General features: G+C 41.4%; 1 long non-coding RNA gene across 1 annotated transcript in view; it reads left to right on the forward strand.

Annotated features, from left to right (window-relative positions):
- The window catches only part of LOC146185280 (uncharacterized), a 55,564-nt gene extending 47,440 nt beyond the window's left edge, over positions 1 to 8,124 (forward strand). The window contains exon 3 of the long non-coding RNA XR_014707779.1: positions 8,043 to 8,124. This is a non-coding gene — a long non-coding RNA (uncharacterized LOC146185280). The remainder of the gene's footprint in view (positions 1 to 8,042) is intronic.
- Positions 8,125 to 9,125: the final 1,001 nt, after the last annotated feature.

Consider the following 9,125-nt stretch of genomic DNA (forward strand, 5'->3'; position numbering starts at 1 on the left):
ACAGCGTGTCATGAAGGATGAACTCAGTAGGGAACTGTTTGCCTCCCGCCGAAGAAAATTAAGGTTTAAACTGTTATTTATCATTTACTACAATGAAGCCTCTTTTAACATAGACGCTTATCCTAAAGAGCCACACTATTTCTTTAGGCGCATAGACCACGCGTTTAAAATTCTAAAATATCCTGCCCGGACTGGTACTTGCGCAAATATTTTGTTACATCTATTCGATATTGGAATCGTTTAACTGAAATGCCAGTGCGCTGTGTAAATGAAGATGACATTTTTTTTTTTTTTTTTTATGCTATGACTCCCGGCTGTAACGCCCTTGGATGCTGCTGGGTAATATCTAAATAAAGAACGACGATATAAAAAGGTCGTACTTTTCAAGAAGAATATAAACAAAACGATCACTTTCTAATATTTAGAAACTGAATGGGAGAGACAGTGGAATCAGTGTACCTATAAGGGAATCCTACCAGAGGCGTTATCAAATTTCAGTGCCGTAGAGTGAACCGTCTCGCTGCTGAGGACCAGGGCCGGCTTGCACGATGAAGTCCTAGCTACGTCCAGACGTAAACACTGTCTTCAGTCTGACCAGACTGCTTTAAGACGGCTCGGCCGAACGCCTCGGTTCGACTCGTGTTCACCATAGTGGCTTCGCTGAACGCCCTGAGCAACCACTTGGGGAAATTTACCTCGCAACGAAATATTAAGGCGCAATAAGCAATGACACGAATTTTACGCAGCGCAAGACTGACGAAATGTTTACATCATGGAGGAAGTTTTTCCTTCCTCCATGGTTTACATCTTACAGCGGGGACAGGGCCAGCGCATCCCTGTATTTCCCTAATTTCTCTATTTAGGTACCTGGCATCCTTGTCTCTTAACTAAGACGGCACTAGAGTCGTAATCGTGCTAGCGACTTATTCAAGTCAGGACTGAAGCCCAGTCTCGACTCTAGTCTTAAGCAGCCCTGCTAGCGGCCTATCCTTTAGACTCAGTTAAGTCTTGACTTAACTAAGACAGTCTTCAGATTGTTTCGTGCAAGCGGGCCCAGCTGAGTAACGCCAAACTAGAGTAAATTTTTAACAGTCAAAGATAAAAAAAAATATTTGCAGGGAATTTTAAGGAAGAGTTTTTCGAGTGAGGTGCAACGGTGAGAGGACAGAAAAAAAAGTTATCCAACGTCTCGGGTCCACTGCGGTATGAATACATGGCTGAGGGAGAACGACAAGATCTGTGATGATAAAAGTTAAGGGGAGAAATCCTATACCTGAAATTTGTCAGACACATCTCGCATTCGCGGGAAAGGCACTGACCATGATGACATATATACTTCAGCTACTGGGCATCGTCAAAAGATATAGAAGGATGAATTGAGGACTTCATACAAAGAAATTGTTCGTATCGCGCCATAAAAATAACCAGGGAAGTATTGAAAAGGTGCGGCCATTCAAGAAAGCTGGCGCAAGAAAGTCCGCGTATTCGCTCACTCAAATGTCATAATGGCCTGAAACTCACACAAGTCTAATTTAACGGATATGAGGCGGCGCGAGATCATAAGCCGCCGACGCAAAAAAAAAAATGGAAGACGTCAAGGCAAGCACTGCAAAATAAAAGAGCGTCCGTCGCAACAATAACGTTCCAGGGCTCAAAATAAACTCTCCGGATGCCCAATACAAAAGCTAAACATCTTGAAGTAAAAATGGAGGTATATTCAGGTAGACACAGTGAAAAAGCCCTATCAAGTTGAGTAGAAAAAATCCTAACCCATGCTTTTTCATCACGCTATGCAGCATCAATGGCAACCACTATATATAACTGGATATGTTCCAAGTTATCATTCAAGATGGAAACCAGTGTAGACGCTGGCAAATAATTGGCGTGGTGGAGATAAATGTCCTAACAGGCTGAGATAGACGAGAATTAGCTTGTGAAGGACAGCACACATACTATACACTAACAGTGGAGGAAAAGCGACTGTACATATACGATCTGTAACCTTTGAGGGCGAGACCAATAAATACAAAAAATAAATAAATTCAGTGAAGTAATGAAAACCATTTGTGAACACGATAGCAAATAATCATATAATCTTAGAGTAGTCTGAACCGTAAACTGCGCAAAGCAGTAATCCTAAAAAAGCACTCTGGCCTCAGAGTACAGAACGTTTATTAACAGAAAAGTAGGTAGACGAAAACAAAGCCACAAGTTTTGCCGTTCGATCAGGGTAAATGGTCGAAGCTTGTAACCAGCGCCGTAAATAAGACGCCGCCGAGTTAAGAATAGGGAGCACATAAATTTGGTAAAACATAACAAGAGCAGATCTCATCCCGTTTTCCCTGTGGCTTACACGACGTAGTAGACTCGAGGCGTTCTCCCCTGTAGGCTTGATGTGCCCAGTATGAGGTCTCCAACTAATTGAAGAGTCATAGAAAACGTCCCGACACATACGAATAGTAACGTGAATTAAATGACCTCTGAGATAGGAGTGAAAAAGAGAGAAAAACAGGTTGCTTGACAGGAAAGATTATTGAATAAAACATTGACTTACATTTAGTCTCAAGGAAAGGATATCTAATAGGCAGGATTCTAAATTGGTTAGGTAATTATGCAAGGTATGATATAAACAATGGGTATCTGTGTACGAGGAAAAAGAAAAAGGCAATATCGTCTCACATAGGTGAATGAATGCTTTTAACTGAGTATATGTGCTATATGAAAGACCACCATGATAAATACAAAAAGAGTCTTTCTGACCGAAATTCTTGAATCCAGGCAAGTATGTAGTTTGGAATTTGACAATTTATGTAATGAAAGATCAGAAGAACAGACATTTCTGTTCGTTCAGAGAAATTACGCAACGCTTTTACTAAAACCAAGATCATTCCAAAAATGCATTCAAAGCAGAGATTTATTCATGCAATTTAGGTGCGACCAGTTAGGCACTAAGAGCTCATTATTGAGTAAATAATTTGGCATTTCATGTGAATCCAGTTTACTAATCTGCCCCATACTACGCTCTTTAGATGCTGCTTCAGGACCCCTGCAGACAGTAGAGGCATCCCTTAGCTTCCAATGCAGCACTGATCTCGGTGAGCAGCTGCGATCACTGGCGCTTGTGGAGTTTATTTGAATTCACATGAAAACCAGTTTTTTGTCTCAATCGTTACACACATACAGCTCTCCATTGCGATCGTTTTTCCTTGTTCTGAAACTGAAAATTAGCATGTCAAACGTGTATAGCTGTGGCAGGGCTCCATGAAGTTTCTGATATATAAACTTGTTCATTGCTCTGCCTCTCTCTCTCTCTCTCTCTCTCTGTCTCTCTCGCTCTCTAATTTATTGGAGTTGGAAACTTCTCAAATAGCACTAAAGATTGTCGTGACCTTGCCTTTTGGCACTGTGAAAGAACTTAGTTATAATCATATTTCCCAAACATCGTGCGAACAAATCTATTTTTTCCTTAAGGCATTTCAAGGTGCGAAATCCTAATGCAGTACTTCGCTTCTATCTTTTGTTTTAATCGAATATTTCCCTTATTTTTTTATAAAGAAGTGGGGGATTTTTGAGACGGCCACATGTACTTCCGTACATTTCGCACACAGTCGTTGCAAAGTTTCGGTAATAGCTTCCACGTGAATAAGCAAACCGAATTCCATCATAGGTTTCACCGCTATAGCTCGCTCTCTCTAAAGTACAAGGCGCCCCAGTCTATATAATTGTTATTTAAGTTTGGTTTTCTTTCTCCAGACGAAGCGCGTAACACAATAGGCTACATCTTTGCAGGTTCCGGTCACCGCGGCAGAAAATATTTTACTGCAGGCGGTGAACGTCAAGGATATCCGAATTAATGAAATCAATGGCAGCCAAAGCAGGTATCCTCAGTTAATGTACTTTCTACAGAAATTGTTGCGAAAATGAGCTCACCAGAGAGAATCCAAAGAAAGAAAGCCATTTACAAAGCGACAACACCGGCTTGTTGATGGTTCGTTGTAGCGAAACTGGACTTCGCTTACTACTGCAAAAAAAAAAAAAAAAAAAAAAGCAAGTAAGGAAGCATCTTTTTTATTGCTCTTATTTATGCATGTGTTTAGCGCTAAGTGTTAATCAAGCCCTTTTTACGCACATAAGACCGCCAAATACTTCGCCTTGTTTTAGAGCTGGGAGAGATAACACTTTACAACCGAGAAATTTACTCGAAGTGCCAGGTTTTATACAAAGACGTCGTAAACATTTTCCTAGCATTATCCTGCGTTTACGAGGCCTTATGTTGACTCCTTTTCCTTCGTATATAATGCTTATGACTACACTGCTTATTTTCTTACCTTTACTGCTTATGTCGTTCAGATTGCTATACGGTTCTTACACACCCCTTGGTAATCTACAACTGAATTAGTGAAGAGCCAGTACTGATGAGATTTACAGGTCATTAATTGTTCGGGCTTATGCGCTGCTTCATTCTAAAGACACACAAATGTTTTACACAATTTCGACCTTGCAGGAAGGAGAAGCGCTTTTTGCGCAAGTCCCGCTCCTAACTGTTCGTGAGCGTTTTTCTGATTCATGAAAACTTCTACTTCTTCATAATCCTCAGACTATCCTTTTTCTTACAGTGCTTGGCTAGCTAAACGGCGACAAGATAGCTTTTAATCGCAACTATGGCGCCTCGATTTCTTTTGTAATTAACGAAGATGGAGTAAACAGTCATGGCGGCCGGTCAATTGTGGAGGCACCGCTTCTGAGTAGTCACCACTAGGTGTTTTAAAGCAACGTCCATGGCAACTTGTCCCTTATGTAAAGGGTCACATTGGAGGGAAATTTATTTTCATGTATAATTAAGGGCATTCATTACCGGCATCTATGTTGTTCTTTCCTGTGAACTCGAATACAGTGACATGAGAACACTTTTTTTTAACAAGGGGCTCTTCCTGTACTCAGTTCAGATGAATATATTAGGCCCAAAGCAGCGGCAATTTCACTCATATGAGCTGTGAAAGGTATAAATCATGGCAGAATTTTGATGTAGTGCTTTGTTGGCTTGCGCGAGCGCAGGTGTGTGATTGTGAGCGGGTGAGTAAGATAACTCAAGTTACTGACATTCCAGTAGAGATCAAGGAGAAATGATCTTGGACATGGCATTGAGTGCGAATAGACGATAACCGATGGTCGCTTAGGGTAACAAGCTGGATTCCAAGGGAAGGAAAGCGTAGCAGGGGGAGGAAGAAATGTGGGCGAAAATTAGGAAGTTCGCAGGGGTCATTTGCATGCAGTTATCACAGCACCGGATGAAATGGGAGGGGCCTTCGCTCAGCAGTGCGTGTAGTCCGGCTAATGGTGATGATACCTTGTTCTCACCTTTCTTATTGAAACAATTGCATCTTTAAAGGAACTTATCAAACTCTTGGCATTTTAATTTTAATGTGATGTTCAGTACTCCTAGCCTCCAACTCAACACAGTTGATGGGGGAGGGGAGCGAGGAGGGATGGGTTCCTTTGTTGATAAATGAAGGATAGTATTAAAGATTGGTACCCAAAAGCTCGGAGGCATCAGGCGGCTCGCCAAATCTGCATGGTTTTGAGAACTCCTTTAAGTCATATGGGATTGGCTGTGGCATAGGATACGTCTCATGACATGGATTTATGGAAATATGGCTGACAGAATCTGAAACGTTCTTGCAACGGTAATGTTTGAAGGGCGTCGGTGCAGATTAGAATTAGGGTCGCAGCAGGAATAGTTGTAGTGCCCACAGAGTATAGTATAGCTTGAACTGAAACTGCAGCCAACTCAACACGAAAGGATCTAGGAGGTAGGAGTGGCAGTAATTTATACACTGTAATAAAATAACTGTATTCAGAAAGTTTGCTGCAATTCGTGACGTAATGAATTAAGGTGCTGGTCTGGTAATTTAGAAAAGCAATTAATAAATCTAAGGAAACCATTCCACAACATATGTAATTAAATTAGTTATTTCTGATCCAAAATAATTTTGGTGAACTGAAATAACGTCTCTTTTTATGGGCAACACAATATACGCCCGGTAGGATGCCTCGAAAGCAGTAACGGCGCGCGGCAAGCCGGAGCAAGTGTAAAGAATAGCATGAAGGGGCAGAATTTATTAGAACACTATGCCTGAGAACACCAATGTCATGTGTATCCTGGTAAATTACTGCGAGCATCTTGGATATTATCCAAAGCTAACTGTAAAGCAACCTCAATGCTGAGCAGATGTTTTTGAGTGCTCCACACCACTATGTCATCACCGCATTGTCAATATCTTAGGCAATTTCAGGGCAGTTAAGTAAGCGCCAGACCAGCGGGATGAGAGCCTTTTATTTTCGTATTTGCATTATTGAAAATGGTGAAAAGCTGATACACCTGCCAACAAAGTATTGCCGTAAAATGAGACGGAGATGTTTATCTAACAATCCATAATGGTAATACTCATAATCTCACTCTACAGAATTACCTGAAAGGTTCTCTAAATTTACACGTTGCGATGCTCCGATCTTCACAAGCCAACTCGAGACAAACGGCACAAACACCGGCTCCAATCTAATGGCAAAGCTCCCCGGTCGGTAGAGCGCCGCGGACTTGGCCTCTTCGTGCTCCAAATGACATCGGCGCGGCCATTGAAATGCGTATGTAATCACTGTCGCCCTATATCTGGCGCTCTTTGCCTGAATGATGTGCCAGCTTTACACTCAATAAGATGTTTCCGTCCCAAGGACAGTATCGTATTGTCGCAGCTTACACATTAGCAACGGCGCTAAGAGCCGCTGCACACGCAGAATGGCTCAATCGCAGTAGAAGGAGTCTGCCTGACCTGACAAGGTGCATTATTCACTGATAGGAACCGAAATAGATAGCGTTTGATTTACAGGATGTATGCTGTCATTGCCTTCCTTCCTTCTTAAAAATAATGGTTCTTTTGCGTCTCGCGAATGGTTTGGTTTGGACTGTCAGAAACATGCTAAACAGGATTGTAAGTGTATTATCGGTTACCGGGGGCTAAAGATGAAGCGGTGGGTGCTCTCGAAAAAAAAAATATTTTATAGCTCTCAGTCATAATCAAGCATCATCGTATCCTCACCATCCTATGTCCTATATGTCACAAATTTAAGGTTTTGAATCGTGGGCAATATTTTTTTTTTCCTTTTTTTCAGCCCGCATGCTTCGATGCTGATAATGCTTCCATGGTGATGAGTCGAAGCATAAAAATTACCTTTAATGTCATACTAAGTAAATTGGCATAGACACCTTCCAACTTTTCTATTATTATTGCCTAAAATACACTTAAACAAGTTACAATTATCTGTTTTATTCAGCAGAGGGGACACATGTTCGGCAAATATTATGGCTTGTTTTACTTTCTCAGTGACGTGGGACGTCTTCTGACGCTTTTACTTGCGATACGCCTGCAAGGAGGTGCCATATTTGAAAAAAAAAAAAAAAAGACGTTCTAAATAAAGAGTTCAGTTAATGCAAGACCGCAGATTGCTATTGTGCCTTGAACATGCAGAAATTGTGTGCACCGACATCGAAAGTAAACTTTCTTTCAAGAGATTTCACGTTCTGCGCCAACAGTGCAGCAAAGGCAACGCAGTGGAAAAATGCGACAACTAACCTTGAGATATTTCTAAGCAGCCATTTTCCATCTGTGAAAAATAATATTTCTTAATACGTTCCCAGAGCACTACAAAGTAATTTCAGAATCGGTAGAAACAATGTTGCATAAATTGTGGAGCGGCGGAAATATTTCATTGGAGGGCATAATATTTTGTTCCCTGCAGTTATATCAACCTAGAAGTCTTGTGAAGATATTATATTTTACTTTATAGAATAAAAATGAATACTGCATTCAACAGCATTGCTTTTTGGCTTGTTTTTCTTCCTCGTTCTGTATTTCTAGCTGTAATATTTTGAAGCTGTGCACTGATTGTTGCTAGTGAGGAGGGTAACATTGGCGCTCTCTTGTGACAGATACGAGCTTACGCTGAAAAGGCCGTCGAGTTTTACCGTGAGTGTACCATTTTTACAGACTGCGCAACCGTCACGATGGCTCCCGGCCATAGCATGGTTCTTCCGCTCACAATGGATACGAAGCCTACTGCCTCTTTTCCGGTAAAAATGAAATATTATTGCGATTTAGACTTTCCTGAGCCCGTTCCCAAGAACTTTTTATTTCGGTACGCAACAGCCAGACTATCACAATACGCTCACGACTCACCTGTTCAAAGAACTTTCGTTGCGTTTTACTGCGCTTTCATAACTACAGTTGCTTTAGTTAAACCGCATTAGCCAAAAGAGATCACAATGATTTATAGGTTTAGTTTATCAAAGGAGACATTTAATAATACTGTATTGCTGAAGAGCTTTGGACGACTAAATTATGGTACAGCTAATAACACTTTTCTATTCATTACGATTGAATCTGTGGCTTTAACGCTTCGAATATTATTCGCCGTTATGCCAGTCCGAGTTTCAATACCCTAAACTCATCCACCGCACGGCTTATCCCTATCGGCATCCACAACCTGAGGCCTTGTCTTCCTGTGCATAATCTTATATGAAATAAGTACGGCGCGCGGGTTTGAAGATAAAGGTAGGCTCTTCCTGGGGAGTTTGTTGCGGATAATTGTGCATACATTCTGAGTATACGAAGTGATATTTAATTTGCAAGGAAATGGCAGCTAGTTCAGCTCATGTCTTGATACATCATGTTTCCAGAACCTTGTTTTAGAGCGTTTTCTGTTGTGCGCTTGCGAGTTTCGCGTTATTCTTGCGCCTATAGTATCTCATGAGTTGTTTTCATCTAGTGCTGTGCAGCAGACATTGTCTTCATTGTAGGGCCTAAGCACGAGATCACAATGCTATCGACGCTTTTGATCATGCCTCGTGTAAAACTGCAACACAGTCTCAATCTGTGCAGTAAACATTATCATATTCATCACGTTCCAACTACAAAACACTCGCTCACAATGTATTAAGCAGCGTCGTCTTCATGCGTTTCTATCTGGGCGCCCCTCCATTTAACCTAGGTAAATAAAATCAAACACATACGCCATCTCGCTAAAGACAGAGACCGTAGGCATACCAGGCAGACTGCGGAGACCATCTAGCA

This window comes from Amblyomma maculatum, chromosome 6 (assembly GCF_055883805.1).
Source record: "Amblyomma maculatum isolate TAMU_Amacu chromosome 6, ASM5588380v1, whole genome shotgun sequence".
Taxonomy (NCBI): domain Eukaryota; kingdom Metazoa; phylum Arthropoda; class Arachnida; order Ixodida; family Ixodidae; genus Amblyomma; species Amblyomma maculatum.